Here is a 21,786-nt window from a genome sequence, read left to right as displayed (position 1 = left end):
TAACGACTGCGCGAATCGACGGTATCTCGTAAGGAAGGAAAGAGCAGCAGCTGCCGCCGAGCCCAGGCGCCGTGCCTAACACGCAGAAGGTCCCCGGCTCGATTGCGGGCGGAAACCCGTTTTCGTCGCACTCAGCAAGACACTTGCTACGATCTCTACTGTGACCATTTAAATCAACTTCAAACGTTCCATCAGCAGGGTGCACATGGCTCAAATGAAACATGAAACGGTTTCAGAACTGGTTGTCGGATTTTAGCGCTGACTTGGAGGCCTGGAAATGCGCGAAACAGCCGCCGCCATGCGATTTGTTACCGCACCGTTGTACAAAACGCAAGGGCTCGTCCGGGATTTGAACCCGGGACCTCCTGCACCCGAAGCAGGAATCATACCCCTAGACCAACGAGCCTATTCGTTCCGAAAACGCACTGCATGTGAATGACGCCACCTTTGATGGTCTCACCATGTAGGGCTGCAGCTCAGCCAGCGTTCTCCCTGTCTGTCGCGGTTGGATTGTTTCCATCGACGTCTTTTACTACAGGAACTTCACGAATCGGAGGGAGCTCGTAGCCGATGCCCTTGCTAACACAGAAGACAAACTGTTGCTATTACGAGTCTCCGGGTGGTACATGAAAAGAACCGTCGTTTCCGTGGTGTAGCGGTTATCACGTCTGCTTTACGCGCAGAAGGTCCCCGGTTCGATCCCGGGCGGGAACACAACAATTTTAATCTATATTTCGGATTTCATTTCCGAGATGACCTCACGTCCGCGTATGCAGAGACAAGCAATGTCGTATGCTAGACGGATAGGGCGTCATTTTACGGTCAAATACTGTTGCTCTCTTATTGCACCGGTATTTGGTAACTGAGAACGCCCCTAGCTCCATTATGGCTGGCAAAATTTATAATCCGGTTCTTCAGGGCTACTTCAAGTGTGCTTGCTACTGGCTTTCCTGAGCTCACCCTACTCGCCTTGTCACAGCTCTGTCAAAGTGTGATGCTAACTAATAATGAGAAACTCTTAGCCACGCTCAATCTTACATGCCACCCCTTGGTTGTTGCCGTCGCTAGTAAGATGAGGGTAGACTGTCGCACAATTAAGCTGAATCTCCACTCACGGTGCACATATCCCGCAAAGACAACCTTGTTTTCCGTTGCATGCAAAATTACCGTCTGCTTTTCTACCGAATTCCACCTACGTACTTTACTGGTGCCGCATTCTTGTTATATCCACGTGCTATAACAGGCGTCTACTCTTCATTGAGGAGCTGCAACCGGGGCTGAGTTCCACCTACTCTTCAGCACGGTCAAAATGGCAGGGCTCGTCCGGGATTTGAACCCGGGACCTCCTGCACCCAAAGCAGGAATCATACCCCTAGACCAACGAGCCACCTGGCTGGAGCAGTCAAGTTAATCCCAAGTAGTGCGCCTCACAGGGAACACAAACTTTCACGTGAATTCGCAAGATAAACGCTTTCTGCAGGCAGCACTCACCACTGATGAGAAGAATATTAAAGGCAACGAATAAAAAGCGAAATAACTGCATCGAGCACTGCTTATGAACAGCCGGCAGTGCCTCAGTTTCGGTATGTGGTTTCTCAGGGTTAAGAGAAGGCGAATGCACTAAACAAAAGAACATCGGGAAACCAGGCACCAACTCGTAACGAAAAGATTGCACAATATACTGCAAGCAAAATTTCCAGAAGACGGATACTGAAGACGCCGCAGACAAAAGAATTATTCTATGCAGTAACGAATATCTAGGAAGCGTGAATTGCATGTGCTGCTCCACCACACAACTTCTTTTGATACTGTTTTACTTATTCTAAATTTTCATTACCTCATCGTCTCTAGAATACTGTGCGGTTATCACCTGGTTTCCAACAGCGATAGTAGTAAGTAAATCGACTACAAAGTCTTTCAAAGTAGGTCAGACACAAAAAAAAAAATCGGAGCTGCGTGTAGCTCATGTCATTCTGCTTTCAATCGTGAATCTCCGGCTGGGAGTAGTGGCGTACTTCTGTAATCCAAGCTTCTGGGAGGCCGTTGTGTGGGAGAGATCTGGAAACAACTACAGATTCGACCGTTCCACGAGCTCAGGAACGGCCGCGATGCCTTCATCGAGCTCTGCAGATCGACAGATGATAGTGTGGAAATTTCGGCAAGCGGTGGCTAAGGGTTAAGAGAAGCCAAACGCACTAAACACAAGAAAGTCGGGAAACCGAAGCACACAACTCATAACGAAAAGATTGCGGAATGCAGTGCGAAAGCAAAACTTCGAGAAGACCAACTCTGAAGCCATCGGCGAGCTAGGAATTATTCCGCACAAGAAGCGATCATGTAGGAAGAGCGAGCCGAAGCTGTCGCTCGACCACACAATAAATTTTTGCTTAATCCCAATTTGCAGTACCGGTTCGACACTAGAATACTGCGCCTTGGTTCTTCCAAAAGCGATAGTAATAAGCACGTCCACTGCAGTGTCATTTGGGGTAGTGAGTCAGACATGGGGAGGATATGAGGCGGGTGGAATATGCAACGACAGGGGCATTGCAGGGCGGCCGCCGACTCCTTGGGCTGTGGCGCACCGGTGCCGGCGGCGGCCTGGCTGGGCTGCTGGTGCCTCCATGTAGAGCTGCCGCCGAGCCCAGGCACCGTGCCGCTAACGAAGCGATTGCCTTTGGTGACATCTTTTGCAATAACGACTGCGCGAATCGACGGTATCTCGTAAGGAAGGAAAGAGCAGCAGCTGCCGCCGAGCCCAGGCGCCGTGCCTAACACGCAGAAGGTCCCCGGCTCGATTGCGGGCGGAAACCCGTTTTCGTCGCACTCAGCAAGACACTTGCTACGATCTCTACTGTGACCATTTAAATCAACTTCAAACGTTCCATCAGCAGGGTGCACATGGCTCAAATGAAACATGAAACGGTTTCAGAACTGGTTGTCGGATTTTAGCGCTGACTTGGAGGCCTGGAAATGCGCGAAACAGCCGCCGCCATGCGATTTGTTACCGCACCGTTGTACAAAACGCAAGGGCTCGTCCGGGATTTGAACCCGGGACCTCCTGCACCCGAAGCAGGAATCATACCCCTAGACCAACGAGCCTATTCGTTCCGAAAACGCACTGCATGTGAATGACGCCACCTTTGATGGTCTCACCATGTAGGGCTGCAGCTCAGCCAGCGTTCTCCCTGTCTGTCGCGGTTGGATTGTTTCCATCGACGTCTTTTACTACAGGAACTTCACGAATCGGAGGGAGCTCGTAGCCGATGCCCTTGCTAACACAGAAGACAAACTGTTGCTATTACGAGTCTCCGGGTGGTACATGAAAAGAACCGTCGTTTCCGTGGTGTAGCGGTTATCACGTCTGCTTTACACGCAGAAGGTCCCCGGTTCGATCCCGGGCGGGAACACAACAATTTTAATCTATATTTCGGATTTCATTTCCGAGATGACCTCACGTCCGCGTATGCAGAGACAAGCAATGTCGTATGCTAGACGGATAGGGCGTCATTTTACGGTCAAATACTGTTGCTCTCTTATTGCACCGGTATTTGGTAACTGAGAACGCCCCTAGCTCCATTATGGCTGGCAAAATTTATAATCCGGTTCTTCTGGGCTACTTCAAGTGCGCTTGCTACTGGCTTTCCTGAGCTCACCCTACTCGCCTTGTCACAGCTCTGTCAAAGTGTGATGCTAACTAATAATGAGAAACTCTTAGCCACGCTCAATCTTACATGCCACCCCTTGGTTGTTGCCGTCGCTAGTAAGATGAGGGTAGACTGTCGCACAATTAAGCTGAATCTCCACTCACGGTGCACATATCCCGCAAAGACAACCTTGTTTTCCGTTGCATGCAAAATTACCGTCTGCTTTTCTACCGAATTCCACCTACGTACTTTACTGGTGCCGCATTCTTGTTATATCCACGTGCTATAACAGGCGTCTACTCTTCATTGAGGAGCTGCAACCGGGGCTGAGTTCCACCTACTCTTCAGCACGGTCAAAATGGCAGGGCTCGTCCGGGATTTGAACCCGGGACCTCCTGCACCCAAAGCAGGAATCATACCCCTAGACCAACGAGCCACCTGGCTGGAGCAGTCAAGTTAATCCCAAGTAGTGCGCCTCACAGGGAACACAAACTTTCACGTGAATTCGCAAGATAAACGCTTTCTGCAGGCAGCACTCACCACTGATGAGAAGAATATTAAAGGCAACGAATAAAAAGCGAAATAACTGCATCGAGCACTGCTTATGAACAGCCGGCAGTGCCTCAGTTTCGGTATGTGGTTTCTCAGGGTTAAGAGAAGGCGAATGCACTAAACAAAAGAACATCGGGAAACCAGGCACCAACTCGTAACGAAAAGATTGCACAATATACTGCAAGCAAAATTTCCAGAAGACGGATACTGAAGACGCCGCAGACAAAAGAATTATTCTATGCAGTAACGAATATCTAGGAAGCGTGAATTGCATGTGCTGCTCCACCACACAACTTCTTTTGATACTGTTTTACTTATTCTAAATTTTCATTACCTCATCGTCTCTAGAATACTGTGCGGTTATCACCTGGTTTCCAACAGCGATAGTAGTAAGTAAATCGACTACAAAGTCTTTCAAAGTAGGTCAGACACAAAAAAAAAATCGGAGCTGCGTGTAGCTCATGTCATTCTGCTTTCAATCGTGAATCTCCGGCTGGGAGTAGTGGCGTACTTCTGTAATCCAAGCTTCTGGGAGGCCGTTGTGTGGGAGAGATCTGGAAACAACTACAGATTCGACCGTTCCACGAGCTCAGGAACGGCCGCGATGCCTTCATCGAGCTCTGCAGATCGACAGATGATAGTGTGGAAATTTCGGCAAGCGGTGGCTAAGGGTTAAGAGAAGCCAAACGCACTAAACACAAGAAAGTCGGGAAACCGAAGCACACAACTCATAACGAAAAGATTGCGGAATGCAGTGCGAAAGCAAAACTTCGAGAAGACCAACTCTGAAGCCATCGGCGAGCTAGGAATTATTCCGCACAAGAAGCGATCATGTAGGAAGAGCGAGCCGAAGCTGTCGCTCGACCACACAATAAATTTTTGCTTAATCCCAATTTGCAGTACCGGTTCGACACTAGAATACTGCGCCTTGGTTCTTCCAAAAGCGATAGTAATAAGCACGTCCACTGCAGTGTCATTTGGGGTAGTGAGTCAGACATGGGGAGGATATGAGGCGGGTGGAATATGCAACGACAGGGGCATTGCAGGGCGGCCGCCGACTCCTTGGGCTGTGGCGCACCGGTGCCGGCGGCGGCCTGGCTGGGCTGCTGGTGCCTCCATGTAGAGCTGCCGCCGAGCCCAGGCACCGTGCCGCTAACGAAGCGATTGCCTTTGGTGACATCTTTTGCAATAACGACTGCGCGAATCGACGGTATCTCGTAAGGAAGGAAAGAGCAGCAGCTGCCGCCGAGCCCAGGCGCCGTGCCTAACACGCAGAAGGTCCCCGGCTCGATTGCGGGCGGAAACCCGTTTTCGTCGCACTCAGCAAGACACTTGCTACGATCTCTACTGTGACCATTTAAATCAACTTCAAACGTTCCATCAGCAGGGTGCACATGGCTCAAATGAAACATGAAACGGTTTCAGAACTGGTTGTCGGATTTTAGCGCTGACTTGGAGGCCTGGAAATGCGCGAAACAGCCGCCGCCATGCGATTTGTTACCGCACCGTTGTACAAAACGCAAGGGCTCGTCCGGGATTTGAACCCGGGACCTCCTGCACCCGAAGCAGGAATCATACCCCTAGACCAACGAGCCTATTCGTTCCGAAAACGCACTGCATGTGAATGACGCCACCTTTGATGGTCTCACCATGTAGGGCTGCAGCTCAGCCAGCGTTCTCCCTGTCTGTCGCGGTTGGATTGTTTCCATCGACGTCTTTTACTACAGGAACTTCACGAATCGGAGGGAGCTCGTAGCCGATGCCCTTGCTAACACAGAAGACAAACTGTTGCTATTACGAGTCTCCGGGTGGTACATGAAAAGAACCGTCGTTTCCGTGGTGTAGCGGTTATCACGTCTGCTTTACACGCAGAAGGTCCCCGGTTCGATCCCGGGCGGGAACACAACAATTTTAATCTATATTTCGGATTTCATTTCCGAGATGACCTCACGTCCGCGTATGCAGAGACAAGCAATGTCGTATGCTAGACGGATAGGGCGTCATTTTACGGTCAAATACTGTTGCTCTCTTATTGCACCGGTATTTGGTAACTGAGAACGCCCCTAGCTCCATTATGGCTGGCAAAATTTATAATCCGGTTCTTCTGGGCTACTTCAAGTGCGCTTGCTACTGGCTTTCCTGAGCTCACCCTACTCGCCTTGTCACAGCTCTGTCAAAGTGTGATGCTAACTAATAATGAGAAACTCTTAGCCACGCTCAATCTTACATGCCACCCCTTGGTTGTTGCCGTCGCTAGTAAGATGAGGGTAGACTGTCGCACAATTAAGCTGAATCTCCACTCACGGTGCACATATCCCGCAAAGACAACCTTGTTTTCCGTTGCATGCAAAATTACCGTCTGCTTTTCTACCGAATTCCACCTACGTACTTTACTGGTGCCGCATTCTTGTTATATCCACGTGCTATAACAGGCGTCTACTCTTCATTGAGGAGCTGCAACCGGGGCTGAGTTCCACCTACTCTTCAGCACGGTCAAAATGGCAGGGCTCGTCCGGGATTTGAACCCGGGACCTCCTGCACCCAAAGCAGGAATCATACCCCTAGACCAACGAGCCACCTGGCTGGAGCAGTCAAGTTAATCCCAAGTAGTGCGCCTCACAGGGAACACAAACTTTCACGTGAATTCGCAAGATAAACGCTTTCTGCAGGCAGCACTCACCACTGATGAGAAGAATATTAAAGGCAACGAATAAAAAGCGAAATAACTGCATCGAGCACTGCTTATGAACAGCCGGCAGTGCCTCAGTTTCGGTATGTGGTTTCTCAGGGTTAAGAGAAGGCGAATGCACTAAACAAAAGAACATCGGGAAACCAGGCACCAACTCGTAACGAAAAGATTGCACAATATACTGCAAGCAAAATTTCCAGAAGACGGATACTGAAGACGCCGCAGACAAAAGAATTATTCTATGCAGTAACGAATATCTAGGAAGCGTGAATTGCATGTGCTGCTCCACCACACAACTTCTTTTGATACTGTTTTACTTATTCTAAATTTTCATTACCTCATCGTCTCTAGAATACTGTGCGGTTATCACCTGGTTTCCAACAGCGATAGTAGTAAGTAAATCGACTACAAAGTCTTTCAAAGTAGGTCAGACACAAAAAAAAAATCGGAGCTGCGTGTAGCTCATGTCATTCTGCTTTCAATCGTGAATCTCCGGCTGGGAGTAGTGGCGTACTTCTGTAATCCAAGCTTCTGGGAGGCCGTTGTGTGGGAGAGATCTGGAAACAACTACAGATTCGACCGTTCCACGAGCTCAGGAACGGCCGCGATGCCTTCATCGAGCTCTGCAGATCGACAGATGATAGTGTGGAAATTTCGGCAAGCGGTGGCTAAGGGTTAAGAGAAGCCAAACGCACTAAACACAAGAAAGTCGGGAAACCGAAGCACACAACTCATAACGAAAAGATTGCGGAATGCAGTGCGAAAGCAAAACTTCGAGAAGACCAACTCTGAAGCCATCGGCGAGCTAGGAATTATTCCGCACAAGAAGCGATCATGTAGGAAGAGCGAGCCGAAGCTGTCGCTCGACCACACAATAAATTTTTGCTTAATCCCAATTTGCAGTACCGGTTCGACACTAGAATACTGCGCCTTGGTTCTTCCAAAAGCGATAGTAATAAGCACGTCCACTGCAGTGTCATTTGGGGTAGTGAGTCAGACATGGGGAGGATATGAGGCGGGTGGAATATGCAACGACAGGGGCATTGCAGGGCGGCCGCCGACTCCTTGGGCTGTGGCGCACCGGTGCCGGCGGCGGCCTGGCTGGGCTGCTGGTGCCTCCATGTAGAGCTGCCGCCGAGCCCAGGCACCGTGCCGCTAACGAAGCGATTGCCTTTGGTGACATCTTTTGCAATAACGACTGCGCGAATCGACGGTATCTCGTAAGGAAGGAAAGAGCAGCAGCTGCCGCCGAGCCCAGGCGCCGTGCCTAACACGCAGAAGGTCCCCGGCTCGATTGCGGGCGGAAACCCGTTTTCGTCGCACTCAGCAAGACACTTGCTACGATCTCTACTGTGACCATTTAAATCAACTTCAAACGTTCCATCAGCAGGGTGCACATGGCTCAAATGAAACATGAAACGGTTTCAGAACTGGTTGTCGGATTTTAGCGCTGACTTGGAGGCCTGGAAATGCGCGAAACAGCCGCCGCCATGCGATTTGTTACCGCACCGTTGTACAAAACGCAAGGGCTCGTCCGGGATTTGAACCCGGGACCTCCTGCACCCGAAGCAGGAATCATACCCCTAGACCAACGAGCCTATTCGTTCCGAAAACGCACTGCATGTGAATGACGCCACCTTTGATGGTCTCACCATGTAGGGCTGCAGCTCAGCCAGCGTTCTCCCTGTCTGTCGCGGTTGGATTGTTTCCATCGACGTCTTTTACTACAGGAACTTCACGAATCGGAGGGAGCTCGTAGCCGATGCCCTTGCTAACACAGAAGACAAACTGTTGCTATTACGAGTCTCCGGGTGGTACATGAAAAGAACCGTCGTTTCCGTGGTGTAGCGGTTATCACGTCTGCTTTACACGCAGAAGGTCCCCGGTTCGATCCCGGGCGGGAACACAACAATTTTAATCTATATTTCGGATTTCATTTCCGAGATGACCTCACGTCCGCGTATGCAGAGACAAGCAATGTCGTATGCTAGACGGATAGGGCGTCATTTTACGGTCAAATACTGTTGCTCTCTTATTGCACCGGTATTTGGTAACTGAGAACGCCCCTAGCTCCATTATGGCTGGCAAAATTTATAATCCGGTTCTTCAGGGCTACTTCAAGTGCGCTTGCTACTGGCTTTCCTGAGCTCACCCTACTCGCCTTGTCACAGCTCTGTCAAAGTGTGATGCTAACTAATAATGAGAAACTCTTAGCCACGCTCAATCTTACATGCCACCCCTTGGTTGTTGCCGTCGCTAGTAAGATGAGGGTAGACTGTCGCACAATTAAGCTGAATCTCCACTCACGGTGCACATATCCCGCAAAGACAACCTTGTTTTCCGTTGCATGCAAAATTACCGTCTGCTTTTCTACCGAATTCCACCTACGTACTTTACTGGTGCCGCATTCTTGTTATATCCACGTGCTATAACAGGCGTCTACTCTTCATTGAGGAGCTGCAACCGGGGCTGAGTTCCACCTACTCTTCAGCACGGTCAGAATGGCAGGGCTCGTCCGGGATTTGAACCCGGGACCTCCTGCACCCAAAGCAGGAATCATACCCCTAGACCAACGAGCCACCTGGCTGGAGCAGTCAAGTTAATCCCAAGTAGTGCGCCTCACAGGGAACACAAACTTTCACGTGAATTCGCAAGATAAACGCTTTCTGCAGGCAGCACTCACCACTGATGAGAAGAATATTAAAGGCAACGAATAAAAAGCGAAATAACTGCATCGAGCACTGCTTATGAACAGCCGGCAGTGCCTCAGTTTCGGTATGTGGTTTCTCAGGGTTAAGAGAAGGCGAATGCACTAAACAAAAGAACATCGGGAAACCAGGCACCAACTCGTAACGAAAAGATTGCACAATATACTGCAAGCAAAATTTCCAGAAGACGGATACTGAAGACGCCGCAGACAAAAGAATTATTCTATGCAGTAACGAATATCTAGGAAGCGTGAATTGCATGTGCTGCTCCACCACACAACTTCTTTTGATACTGTTTTACTTATTCTAAATTTTCATTACCTCATCGTCTCTAGAATACTGTGCGGTTATCACCTGGTTTCCAACAGCGATAGTAGTAAGTAAATCGACTACAAAGTCTTTCAAAGTAGGTCAGACACAAAAAAAAAATCGGAGCTGCGTGTAGCTCATGTCATTCTGCTTTCAATCGTGAATCTCCGGCTGGGAGTAGTGGCGTACTTCTGTAATCCAAGCTTCTGGGAGGCCGTTGTGTGGGAGAGATCTGGAAACAACTACAGATTCGACCGTTCCACGAGCTCAGGAACGGCCGCGATGCCTTCATCGAGCTCTGCAGATCGACAGATGATAGTGTGGAAATTTCGGCAAGCGGTGGCTAAGGGTTAAGAGAAGCCAAACGCACTAAACACAAGAAAGTCGGGAAACCGAAGCACACAACTCATAACGAAAAGATTGCGGAATGCAGTGCGAAAGCAAAACTTCGAGAAGACCAACTCTGAAGCCATCGGCGAGCTAGGAATTATTCCGCACAAGAAGCGATCATGTAGGAAGAGCGAGCCGAAGCTGTCGCTCGACCACACAATAAATTTTTGCTTAATCCCAATTTGCAGTACCGGTTCGACACTAGAATACTGCGCCTTGGTTCTTCCAAAAGCGATAGTAATAAGCACGTCCACTGCAGTGTCATTTGGGGTAGTGAGTCAGACATGGGGAGGATATGAGGCGGGTGGAATATGCAACGACAGGGGCATTGCAGGGCGGCCGCCGACTCCTTGGGCTGTGGCGCACCGGTGCCGACGGCGGCCTGGCTGGGCTGCTGGTGCCTCCATGTAGAGCTGCCGCCGAGCCCAGGCACCGTGCCGCTAACGAAGCGATTGCCTTTGGTGACATCTTTTGCAATAACGACTGCGCGAATCGACGGTATCTCGTAAGGAAGGAAAGAGCAGCAGCTGCCGCCGAGCCCAGGCGCCGTGCCTAACACGCAGAAGGTCCCCGGCTCGATTGCGGGCGGAAACCCGTTTTCGTCGCACTCAGCAAGACACTTGCTACGATCTCTACTGTGACCATTTAAATCAACTTCAAACGTTCCATCAGCAGGGTGCACATGGCTCAAATGAAACATGAAACGGTTTCAGAACTGGTTGTCGGATTTTAGCGCTGACTTGGAGGCCTGGAAATGCGCGAAACAGCCGCCGCCATGCGATTTGTTACCGCACCGTTGTACAAAACGCAAGGGCTCGTCCGGGATTTGAACCCGGGACCTCCTGCACCCGAAGCAGGAATCATACCCCTAGACCAACGAGCCTATTCGTTCCGAAAACGCACTGCATGTGAATGACGCCACCTTTGATGGTCTCACCATGTAGGGCTGCAGCTCAGCCAGCGTTCTCCCTGTCTGTCGCGGTTGGATTGTTTCCATCGACGTCTTTTACTACAGGAACTTCACGAATCGGAGGGAGCTCGTAGCCGATGCCCTTGCTAACACAGAAGACAAACTGTTGCTATTACGAGTCTCCGGGTGGTACATGAAAAGAACCGTCGTTTCCGTGGTGTAGCGGTTATCACGTCTGCTTTACACGCAGAAGGTCCCCGGTTCGATCCCGGGCGGGAACACAACGATTTTAATCTATATTTCGGATTTCATTTCCGAGATGACCTCACGTCCGCGTATGCAGAGACAAGCAATGTCGTATGCTAGACGGATAGGGCGTCATTTTACGGTCAAATACTGTTGCTCTCTTATTGCACCGGTATTTGGTAACTGAGAACGCCCCTAGCTCCATTATGGCTGGCAAAATTTATAATCCGGTTCTTCAGGGCTACTTCAAGTGCGCTTGCTACTGGCTTTCCTGAGCTCACCCTACTCGCCTTGTCACAGCTCTGTCAAAGTGTGATGCTAACTAATAATGAGAAACTCTTAGCCACGCTCAATCTTACATGCCACCCCTTGGTTGTTGCCGTCGCTAGTAAGATGAGGGTAGACTGTCGCACAATTAAGCTGAATCTCCACTCACGGTGCACATATCCCGCAAAGACAACCTTGTTTTCCGTTGCATGCAAAATTACCGTCTGCTTTTCTACCGAATTCCACCTACGTACTTTACTGGTGCCGCATTCTTGTTATATCCACGTGCTATAACAGGCGTCTACTCTTCATTGAGGAGCTGCAACTGGGGCTGAGTTCCACCTACTCTTCAGCACGGTCAAAATGGCAGGGCTCGTCCGGGATTTGAACCCGGGACCTCCTGCACCCAAAGCAGGAATCATACCCCTAGACCAACTAGCCACCTGGCTGGAGCAGTCAAGTTAATCCCAAGTAGTGCGCCTCACAGGGAACACAAACTTTCACGTGAATTCGCAAGATAAACGCTTTCTGCAGGCAGCACTCACCACTGATGAGAAGAATATTAAAGGCAACGAATAAAAAGCGAAATAACTGCATCGAGCACTGCTTATGAACAGCCGGCAGTGCCTCAGTTTCGGTATGTGGTTTCTCAGGGTTAAGAGAAGGCGAATGCACTAAACAAAAGAACATCGGGAAACCAGGCACCAACTCGTAACGAAAAGATTGCACAATATACTGCAAGCAAAATTTCCAGAAGACGGATACTGAAGACGCCGCAGACAAAAGAATTATTCTATGCAGTAACGAATATCTAGGAAGCGTGAATTGCATGTGCTGCTCCACCACACAACTTCTTTTGATACTGTTTTACTTATTCTAAATTTTCATTACCTCATCGTCTCTAGAATACTGTGCGGTTATCACCTGGTTTCCAACAGCGATAGTAGTAAGTAAATCGACTACAAAGTCTTTCAAAGTAGGTCAGACACAAAAAAAAAATCGGAGCTGCGTGTAGCTCATGTCATTCTGCTTTCAATCGTGAATCTCCGGCTGGGAGTAGTGGCGTACTTCTGTAATCCAAGCTTCTGGGAGGCCGTTGTGTGGGAGAGATCTGGAAACAACTACAGATTCGACCGTTCCACGAGCTCAGGAACGGCCGCGATGCCTTCATCGAGCTCTGCAGATCGACAGATGATAGTGTGGAAATTTCGGCAAGCGGTGGCTAAGGGTTAAGAGAAGCCAAACGCACTAAACACAAGAAAGTCGGGAAACCGAAGCACACAACTCATAACGAAAAGATTGCGGAATGCAGTGCGAAAGCAAAACTTCGAGAAGACCAACTCTGAAGCCATCGGCGAGCTAGGAATTATTCCGCACAAGAAGCGATCATGTAGGAAGAGCGAGCCGAAGCTGTCGCTCGACCACACAATAAATTTTTGCTTAATCCCAATTTGCAGTACCGGTTCGACACTAGAATACTGCGCCTTGGTTCTTCCAAAAGCGATAGTAATAAGCACGTCCACTGCAGTGTCATTTGGGGTAGTGAGTCAGACATGTGGAGGATATGAGGCGGGTGGAATATGCAACGACAGGGGCATTGCAGGGCGGCCGCCGACTCCTTGGGCTGTGGCGCACCGGTGCCGGCGGCGGCCTGGCTGGGCTGCTGGTGCCTCCATGTAGAGCTGCCGCCGAGCCCAGGCATCGTGCCGCTAACGAAGCGATTGCCTTTGGTGACATCTTTTGCAATAACGACTGCGCGAATCGACGGTATCTCGTAAGGAAGGAAAGAGCAGCAGCTGCCGCCGAGCCCAGGCGCCGTGCCTAACACGCAGAAGGTCCCCGGCTCGATTGCGGGCGGAAACCCGTTTTCGTCGCACTCAGCAAGACACTTGCTACGATCTCTACTGTGACCATTTAAATCAACTTCAAACGTTCCATCAGCAGGGTGCACATGGCTCAAATGAAACATGAAACGGTTTCAGAACTGGTTGTCGGATTTTAGCGCTGACTTGGAGGCCTGGAAATGCGCGAAACAGCCGCCGCCATGCGATTTGTTACCGCACCGTTGTACAAAACGCAAGGGCTCGTCCGGGATTCGAACCCGGGACCTCCTGCACCCGAAGCAGGAATCATACCCCTAGACCAACGAGCCTATTCGTTCCGAAAACGCACTGCATGTGAATGACGCCACCTTTGATGGTCTCACCATGTAGGGCTGCAGCTCAGCCAGCGTTCTCCCTGTCTGTCGCGGTTGGATTGTTTCCATCGACGTCTTTTACTACAGGAACTTCACGAATCGGAGGGAGCTCGTAGCCGATGCCCTTGCTAACACAGAAGACAAACTGTTGCTATTACGAGTCTGCGGGTGGTACATGAAAAGAACCGTCGTTTCCGTGGTGTAGCGGTTATCACGTCTGCTTTACACGCAGAAGGTCCCCGGTTCGATCCCGGGCGGGAACACAACAATTTTAATCTATATTTCGGATTTCATTTCCGAGATGACCTCACGTCCGCGTATGCAGAGACAAGCAATGTCGTATGCTAGACGGATAGGGCGTCATTTTACGGTCAAATACTGTTGCTCTCTTATTGCACCGGTATTTGGTAACTGAGAACGCCCCTAGCTCCATTATGGCTGGCAAAATTTATAATCCGGTTCTTCTGGGCTACTTCAAGTGCGCTTGCTACTGGCTTTCCTGAGCTCACCCTACTCGCCTTGTCACAGCTCTGTCAAAGTGTGATGCTAACTAATAATGAGAAACTCTTAGCCACGCTCAATCTTACATGCCACCCCTTGGTTGTTGCCGTCGCTAGTAAGATGAGGGTAGACTGTCGCACAATTAAGCTGAATCTCCACTCACGGTGCACATATCCCGCAAAGACAACCTTGTTTTCCGTTGCATGCAAAATTACCGTCTGCTTTTCTACCGAATTCCACCTACGTACTTTACTGGTGCCGCATTCTTGTTATATCCACGTGCTATAACAGGCGTCTACTCTTCATTGAGGAGCTGCAACCGGGGCTGAGTTCCACCTACTCTTCAGCACGGTCAGAATGGCAGGGCTCGTCCGGGATTTGAACCCGGGACCTCCTGCACCCAAAGCAGGAATCATACCCCTAGACCAACGAGCCACCTGGCTGGAGCAGTCAAGTTAATCCCAAGTAGTGCGCCTCACAGGGAACACAAACTTTCACGTGAATTCGCAAGATAAACGCTTTCTGCAGGCAGCACTCACCACTGATGAGAAGAATATTAAAGGCAACGAATAAAAAGCGAAATAACTGCATCGAGCACTGCTTATGAACAGCCGGCAGTGCCTCAGTTTCGGTATGTGGTTTCTCAGGGTTAAGAGAAGGCGAATGCACTAAACAAAAGAACATCGGGAAACCAGGCACCAACTCGTAACGAAAAGATTGCACAATATACTGCAAGCAAAATTTCCAGAAGACGGATACTGAAGACGCCGCAGACAAAAGAATTATTCTATGCAGTAACGAATATCTAGGAAGCGTGAATTGCATGTGCTGCTCCACCACACAACTTCTTTTGATACTGTTTTACTTATTCTAAATTTTCATTACCTCATCGTCTCTAGAATACTGTGCGGTTATCACCTGGTTTCCAACAGCGATAGTAGTAAGTAAATCGACTACAAAGTCTTTCAAAGTAGGTCAGACACAAAAAAAAAATCGGAGCTGCGTGTAGCTCATGTCATTCTGCTTTCAATCGTGAATCTCCGGCTGGGAGTAGTGGCGTACTTCTGTAATCCAAGCTTCTGGGAGGCCGTTGTGTGGGAGAGATCTGGAAACAACTACAGATTCGACCGTTCCACGAGCTCAGGAACGGCCGCGATGCCTTCATCGAGCTCTGCAGATCGACAGATGATAGTGTGGAAATTTCGGCAAGCGGTGGCTAAGGGTTAAGAGAAGCCAAACGCACTAAACACAAGAAAGTCGGGAAACCGAAGCACACAACTCATAACGAAAAGATTGCGGAATGCAGTGCGAAAGCAAAACTTCGAGAAGACCAACTCTGAAGCCATCGGCGAGCTAGGAATTATTCCGCACAAGAAGCGATCATGTAGGAAGAGCGAGCCGAAGCTGTCGCTCGACCACACAATAAATTTTTGCTTAATCCCAATTTGCAGTACCGGTTCGACACTAGAATACTGCGCCTTGGTTCTTCCAAAAGCGATAGTAATAAGCACGTCCACTGCAGTGTCATTTGGGGTAGTGAGTCAGACATGGGGAGGATATGAGGCGGGTGGAATATGCAACGACAGGGGCATTGCAGGGCGGCCGCCGACTCCTTGGGCTGTGGCGCACCGGTGCCGACGGCGGCCTGGCTGGGCTGCTGGTGCCTCCATGTAGAGCTGCCGCCGAGCCCAGGCACCGTGCCGCTAACGAAGCGATTGCCTTTGGTGACATCTTTTGCAATAACGACTGCGCGAATCGACGGTATCTCGTAAGGAAGGAAAGAGCAGCAGCTGCCGCCGAGCCCAGGCGCCGTGCCTAACACGCAGAAGGTCCCCGGCTCGATTGCGGGCGGAAACCCGTTTTCGTCGCACTCAGCAAGACACTTGCTACGATCTCTACTGTGACCATTTAAATCAACTTCAAACGTTCCATCAGCAGGGTGCACATGGCTCAAATGAAACATGAAACGGTTTCAGAACTGGTTGTCGGATTTTAGCGCTGACTTGGAGGCCTGGAAATGCGCGAAACAGCCGCCGCCATGCGATTTGTTACCGCACCGTTGTACAAAACGCAAGGGCTCGTCCGGGATTCGAACCCGGGACCTCCTGCACCCGAAGCAGGAATCATACCCCTAGACCAACGAGCCTATTCGTTCCGAAAACGCACTGCATGTGAATGACGCCACCTTTGATGGTCTCACCATGTAGGGCTGCAGCTCAGCCAGCGTTCTCCCTGTCTGTCGCGGTTGGATTGTTTCCATCGACGTCTTTTACTACAGGAACTTCACGAATCGGAGGGAGCTCGTAGCCGATGCCCTTGCTAACACAGAAGACAAACTGTTGCTATTACGAGTCTGCGGGTGGTACATGAAAAGAACCGTCGTTTCCGTGGTGTAGCGGTTATCACGTCTGCTTTACACGCAGAAGGTCCCCGGTTCGATCCCGGGCGGGAACACAACAATTTTAATCTATATTTCGGATTTCATTTCCGAGATGACCTCACGTCCGCGTATGCAGAGACAAGCAATGTCGTATGCTAGACGGATAGGGCGTCATTTTACGGTCAAATACTGTTGCTCTCTTATTGCACCGGTATTTGGTAACTGAGAACGCCCCTAGCTCCATTATGGCTGGCAAAATTTATAATCCGGTTCTTCTGGGCTACTTCAAGTGCGCTTGCTACTGGCTTTCCTGAGCTCACCCTACTCGCCTTGTCACAGCTCTGTCAAAGTGTGATGCTAACTAATAATGAGAAACTCTTAGCCACGCTCAATCTTACATGCCACCCCTTGGTTGTTGCCGTCGCTAGTAAGATGAGGGTAGACTGTCGCACAATTAAGCTGAATCTCCACTCACGGTGCACATATCCCGCAAAGACAACCTTGTTTTCCGTTGCATGCAAAATTACCGTCTGCTTTTCTACCGAATTCCACCTACGTACTTTACTGGTGCCGCATTCTTGTTATATCCACGTGCTATAACAGGCGTCTACTCTTCATTGAGGAGCTGCAACCGGGGCTGAGTTCCACCTACTCTTCAGCACGGTCAGAATGGCAGGGCTCGTCCGGGATTTGAACCCGGGACCTCCTGCACCCAAAGCAGGAATCATACCCCTAGACCAACGAGCCACCTGGCTGGAGCAGTCAAGTTAATCCCAAGTAGTGCGCCTCACAGGGAACACAAACTTTCACGTGAATTCGCAAGATAAACGCTTTCTGCAGGCAGCACTCACCACTGATGAGAAGAATATTAAAGGCAACGAATAAAAAGCGAAATAACTGCATCGAGCACTGCTTATGAACAGCCGGCAGTGCCTCAGTTTCGGTATGTGGTTTCTCAGGGTTAAGAGAAGGCGAATGCACTAAACAAAAGAACATCGGGAAACCAGGCACCAACTCGTAACGAAAAGATTGCACAATATACTGCAAGCAAAATTTCCAGAAGACGGATACTGAAGACGCCGCAGACAAAAGAATTATTCTATGCAGTAACGAATATCTAGGAAGCGTGAATTGCATGTGCTGCTCCACCACACAACTTCTTTTGATACTGTTTTACTTATTCTAAATTTTCATTACCTCATCGTCTCTAGAATACTGTGCGGTTATCACCTGGTTTCCAACAGCGATAGTAGTAAGTAAATCGACTACAAAGTCTTTCAAAGTAGGTCAGACACAAAAAAAAAAAATCGGAGCTGCGTGTAGCTCATGTCATTCTGCTTTCAATCGTGAATCTCCGGCTGGGAGTAGTGGCGTACTTCTGTAATCCAAGCTTCTGGGAGGCCGTTGTGTGGGAGAGATCTGGAAACAACTACAGATTCGACCGTTCCACGAGCTCAGGAACGGCCGCGATGCCTTCATCGAGCTCTGCAGATCGACAGATGATAGTGTGGAAATTTCGGCAAGCGGTGGCTAAGGGTTAAGAGAAGCCAAACGCACTAAACACAAGAAAGTCGGGAAACCGAAGCACACAACTCATAACGAAAAGATTGCGGAATGCAGTGCGAAAGCAAAACTTCGAGAAGACCAACTCTGAAGCCATCGGCGAGCTAGGAATTATTCCGCACAAGAAGCGATCATGTAGGAAGAGCGAGCCGAAGCTGTCGCTCGACCACACAATAAATTTTTGCTTAATCCCAATTTGCAGTACCGGTTCGACACTAGAATACTGCGCCTTGGTTCTTCCAAAAGCGATAGTAATAAGCACGTCCACTGCAGTGTCATTTGGGGTAGTGAGTCAGACATGGGGAGGATATGAGGCGGGTGGAATATGCAACGACAGGGGCATTGCAGGGCGGCCGCCGACTCCTTGGGCTGTGGCGCACCGGTGCCGGCGGCGGCCTGGCTGGGCTGCTGGTGCCTCCATGTAGAGCTGCCGCCGAGCCCAGGCACCGTGCCGCTAACGAAGCGATTGCCTTTGGTGACATCTTTTGCAATAACGACTGCGCGAATCGACGGTATCTCGTAAGGAAGGAAAGAGCAGCAGCTGCCGCCGAGCCCAGGCGCCGTGCCTAACACGCAGAAGGTCCCCGGCTCGATTGCGGGCGGAAACCCGTTTTCGTCGCACTCAGCAAGACACTTGCTACGATCTCTACTGTGACCATTTAAATCAACTTCAAACGTTCCATCAGCAGGGTGCACATGGCTCAAATGAAACATGAAACGGTTTCAGAACTGGTTGTCGGATTTTAGCGCTGACTTGGAGGCCTGGAAATGCGCGAAACAGCCGCCGCCATGCGATTTGTTACCGCACCGTTGTACAAAACGCAAGGGCTCGTCCGGGATTTGAACCCGGGACCTCCTGCACCCGAAGCAGGAATCATACCCCTAGACCAACGAGCCTATTCGTTCCGAAAACGCACTGCATGTGAATGACGCCACCTTTGATGGTCTCACCATGTAGGGCTGCAGCTCAGCCAGCGTTCTCCCTGTCTGTCGCGGTTGGATTGTTTCCATCGACGTCTTTTACTACAGGAACTTCACGAATCGGAGGGAGCTCGTAGCCGATGCCCTTGCTAACACAGAAGACAAACTGTTGCTATTACGAGTCTGCGGGTGGTACATGAAAAGAACCGTCGTTTCCGTGGTGTAGCGGTTATCACGTCTGCTTTACACGCAGAAGGTCCCCGGTTCGATCCCGGGCGGGAACACAACAATTTTAATCTATATTTCGGATTTCATTTCCGAGATGACCTCACGTCCGCGTATGCAGAGACAAGCAATGTCGTATGCTAGACGGATAGGGCGTCATTTTACGGTCAAATACTGTTGCTCTCTTATTGCACCGGTATTTGGTAACTGAGAACGCCCCTAGCTCCATTATGGCTGGCAAAATTTATAATCCGGTTCTTCAGGGCTACTTCAAGTGCGCTTGCTACTGGCTTTCCTGAGCTCACCCTACTCGCCTTGTCACAGCTCTGTCAAAGTGTGATGCTAACTAATAATGAGAAACTCTTAGCCACGCTCAATCTTACATGCCACCCCTTGGTTGTTGCCGTCGCTAGTAAGATGAGGGTAGACTGTCGCACAATTAAGCTGAATCTCCACTCACGGTGCACATATCCCGCAAAGACAACCTTGTTTTCCGTTGCATGCAAAATTACCGTCTGCTTTTCTACCGAATTCCACCTACGTACTTTACTGGTGCCGCATTCTTGTTATATCCACGTGCTATAACAGGCGTCTACTCTTCATTGAGGAGCTGCAACCGGGGCTGAGTTCCACCTACTCTTCAGCACGGTCAGAATGGCAGGGCTCGTCCGGGATTTGAACCCGGGACCTCCTGCACCCAAAGCAGGAATCATACCCCTAGACCAACGAGCCACCTGGCTGGAGCAGTCAAGTTAATCCCAAGTAGTGCGCCTCACAGGGAACACAAACTTTCACGTGAATTCGCAAGATAAACGCTTTCTGCAGGCAGCACTCACCACTGATGAGAAGAATATTAAAGGCAACGAATAAAAAGCGAAATAACTGCATCGAGCACTGCTTATGAACAGCCGGCAGTGCCTCAGTTTCGGTATGTGGTTTCTCAGGGTTAAGAGAAGGCGAATGCACTAAACAAAAGAACATCGGGAAACCAGGCACCAACTCGTAACGAAAAGATTGCACAATATACTGCAAGCAAAATTTCCAGAAGACGGATACTGAAGACGCCGCAGACAAAAGAATTATTCTATGCAGTAACGAATATCTAGGAAGCGTGAATTGCATGTGCTGCTCCACCACACAACTTCTTTTGATACTGTTTTACTTATTCTAAATTTTCATTACCTCATCGTCTCTAGAATACTGTGCGGTTATCACCTGGTTTCCAACAGCGATAGTAGTAAGTAAATCGACTACAAAGTCTTTCAAAGTAGGTCAGACACAAAAAAAAAATCGGAGCTGCGTGTAGCTCATGTCATTCTGCTTTCAATCGTGAATCTCCGGCTGGGAGTAGTGGCGTACTTCTGTAATCCAAGCTTCTGGGAGGCCGTTGTGTGGGAGAGATCTGGAAACAACTACAGATTCGACCGTTCCACGAGCTCAGGAACGGCCGCGATGCCTTCATCGAGCTCTGCAGATCGACAGATGATAGTGTGGAAATTTCGGCAAGCGGTGGCTAAGGGTTAAGAGAAGCCAAACGCACTAAACACAAGAAAGTCGGGAAACCGAAGCACACAACTCATAACGAAAAGATTGCGGAATGCAGTGCGAAAGCAAAACTTCGAGAAGACCAACTCTGAAGCCATCGGCGAGCTAGGAATTATTCCGCACAAGAAGCGATCATGTAGGAAGAGCGAGCCGAAGCTGTCGCTCGACCACACAATAAATTTTTGCTTAATCCCAATTTGCAGTACCGGTTCGACACTAGAATACTGCGCCTTGGTTCTTCCAAAAGCGATAGTAATAAGCACGTCCACTGCAGTGTCATTTGGGGTAGTGAGTCAGACATGGGGAGGATATGAGGCGGGTGGAATATGCAACGACAGGGGCATTGCAGGGCGGCCGCCGACTCCTTGGGCTGTGGCGCACCGGTGCCGGCGGCGGCCTGGCTGGGCTGCTGGTGCCTCCATGTAGAGCTGCCGCCGAGCCCAGGCACCGTGCCGCTAACGAAGCGATTGCCTTTGGTGACATCTTTTGCAATAACGACTGCGCGAATCGACGGTATCTCGTAAGGAAGGAAAGAGCAGCAGCTGCCGCCGAGCCCAGGCGCCGTGCCTAACACGCAGAAGGTCCCCGGCTCGATTGCGGGCGGAAACCCGTTTTCGTCGCACTCAGCAAGACACTTGCTACGATCTCTACTGTGACCATTTAAATCAACTTCAAACGTTCCATCAGCAGGGTGCACATGGCTCAAATGAAACATGAAACGGTTTCAGAACTGGTTGTC

General features: G+C 49.9%; 24 non-coding genes across 24 annotated transcripts; 8 read left to right on the top strand and 16 right to left on the bottom strand.

Moving 5' to 3' along the window:
- Nucleotides 1–334: 334 nt before the first annotated feature.
- Nucleotides 335–406, bottom strand: Trnap-cgg. Its single transcript has one exon. It is a non-coding gene; the product is annotated as a tRNA-Pro (tRNA).
- A 235-nt stretch (nucleotides 407–641) lies between these two features.
- On the top strand, nucleotides 642–714 carry Trnav-uac. Its single transcript has one exon. It is a non-coding gene; the product is annotated as a tRNA-Val (tRNA).
- Nucleotides 715–1,315: 601 nt separating this feature from the next.
- Nucleotides 1,316–1,387, bottom strand: Trnap-ugg. The gene has a single exon. It is a non-coding gene; the product is annotated as a tRNA-Pro (tRNA).
- Nucleotides 1,388–3,027: 1,640 nt separating this feature from the next.
- On the bottom strand, nucleotides 3,028–3,099 carry Trnap-cgg. Its single transcript has one exon. It is a non-coding gene; the product is annotated as a tRNA-Pro (tRNA).
- Nucleotides 3,100–3,334: 235 nt separating this feature from the next.
- On the top strand, nucleotides 3,335–3,407 carry Trnav-uac. The gene has a single exon. It is a non-coding gene; the product is annotated as a tRNA-Val (tRNA).
- Nucleotides 3,408–4,008: 601 nt separating this feature from the next.
- Nucleotides 4,009–4,080, bottom strand: Trnap-ugg. The gene has a single exon. It is a non-coding gene; the product is annotated as a tRNA-Pro (tRNA).
- A 1,639-nt stretch (nucleotides 4,081–5,719) lies between these two features.
- Trnap-cgg lies at nucleotides 5,720–5,791 on the bottom strand. Its single transcript has one exon. It is a non-coding gene; the product is annotated as a tRNA-Pro (tRNA).
- Nucleotides 5,792–6,026: 235 nt separating this feature from the next.
- Nucleotides 6,027–6,099, top strand: Trnav-uac. The gene has a single exon. It is a non-coding gene; the product is annotated as a tRNA-Val (tRNA).
- Nucleotides 6,100–6,700: 601 nt separating this feature from the next.
- Trnap-ugg lies at nucleotides 6,701–6,772 on the bottom strand. The gene has a single exon. It is a non-coding gene; the product is annotated as a tRNA-Pro (tRNA).
- A 1,639-nt stretch (nucleotides 6,773–8,411) lies between these two features.
- Nucleotides 8,412–8,483, bottom strand: Trnap-cgg. Its single transcript has one exon. It is a non-coding gene; the product is annotated as a tRNA-Pro (tRNA).
- A 235-nt stretch (nucleotides 8,484–8,718) lies between these two features.
- Nucleotides 8,719–8,791, top strand: Trnav-uac. The gene has a single exon. It is a non-coding gene; the product is annotated as a tRNA-Val (tRNA).
- A 601-nt stretch (nucleotides 8,792–9,392) lies between these two features.
- Nucleotides 9,393–9,464, bottom strand: Trnap-ugg. Its single transcript has one exon. It is a non-coding gene; the product is annotated as a tRNA-Pro (tRNA).
- A 1,639-nt stretch (nucleotides 9,465–11,103) lies between these two features.
- On the bottom strand, nucleotides 11,104–11,175 carry Trnap-cgg. Its single transcript has one exon. It is a non-coding gene; the product is annotated as a tRNA-Pro (tRNA).
- A 235-nt stretch (nucleotides 11,176–11,410) lies between these two features.
- Nucleotides 11,411–11,483, top strand: Trnav-uac. Its single transcript has one exon. It is a non-coding gene; the product is annotated as a tRNA-Val (tRNA).
- Nucleotides 11,484–12,084: 601 nt separating this feature from the next.
- On the bottom strand, nucleotides 12,085–12,156 carry Trnap-ugg. The gene has a single exon. It is a non-coding gene; the product is annotated as a tRNA-Pro (tRNA).
- A 1,639-nt stretch (nucleotides 12,157–13,795) lies between these two features.
- Trnap-cgg lies at nucleotides 13,796–13,867 on the bottom strand. The gene has a single exon. It is a non-coding gene; the product is annotated as a tRNA-Pro (tRNA).
- A 235-nt stretch (nucleotides 13,868–14,102) lies between these two features.
- Trnav-uac lies at nucleotides 14,103–14,175 on the top strand. Its single transcript has one exon. It is a non-coding gene; the product is annotated as a tRNA-Val (tRNA).
- A 601-nt stretch (nucleotides 14,176–14,776) lies between these two features.
- Nucleotides 14,777–14,848, bottom strand: Trnap-ugg. Its single transcript has one exon. It is a non-coding gene; the product is annotated as a tRNA-Pro (tRNA).
- A 1,639-nt stretch (nucleotides 14,849–16,487) lies between these two features.
- On the bottom strand, nucleotides 16,488–16,559 carry Trnap-cgg. Its single transcript has one exon. It is a non-coding gene; the product is annotated as a tRNA-Pro (tRNA).
- A 235-nt stretch (nucleotides 16,560–16,794) lies between these two features.
- Trnav-uac lies at nucleotides 16,795–16,867 on the top strand. Its single transcript has one exon. It is a non-coding gene; the product is annotated as a tRNA-Val (tRNA).
- A 601-nt stretch (nucleotides 16,868–17,468) lies between these two features.
- On the bottom strand, nucleotides 17,469–17,540 carry Trnap-ugg. The gene has a single exon. It is a non-coding gene; the product is annotated as a tRNA-Pro (tRNA).
- Nucleotides 17,541–19,181: 1,641 nt separating this feature from the next.
- On the bottom strand, nucleotides 19,182–19,253 carry Trnap-cgg. The gene has a single exon. It is a non-coding gene; the product is annotated as a tRNA-Pro (tRNA).
- Nucleotides 19,254–19,488: 235 nt separating this feature from the next.
- Trnav-uac lies at nucleotides 19,489–19,561 on the top strand. The gene has a single exon. It is a non-coding gene; the product is annotated as a tRNA-Val (tRNA).
- A 601-nt stretch (nucleotides 19,562–20,162) lies between these two features.
- Trnap-ugg lies at nucleotides 20,163–20,234 on the bottom strand. Its single transcript has one exon. It is a non-coding gene; the product is annotated as a tRNA-Pro (tRNA).
- Nucleotides 20,235–21,786: the final 1,552 nt, after the last annotated feature.

Source organism: Schistocerca piceifrons, unplaced genomic scaffold (genome assembly GCF_021461385.2).
Source record: "Schistocerca piceifrons isolate TAMUIC-IGC-003096 unplaced genomic scaffold, iqSchPice1.1 HiC_scaffold_527, whole genome shotgun sequence".
Classification (NCBI taxonomy): domain Eukaryota; kingdom Metazoa; phylum Arthropoda; class Insecta; order Orthoptera; family Acrididae; genus Schistocerca; species Schistocerca piceifrons.
Note: the sequence above shows the minus strand (reverse complement) of the source record. Positions and strands in the feature narration are given on the sequence as shown.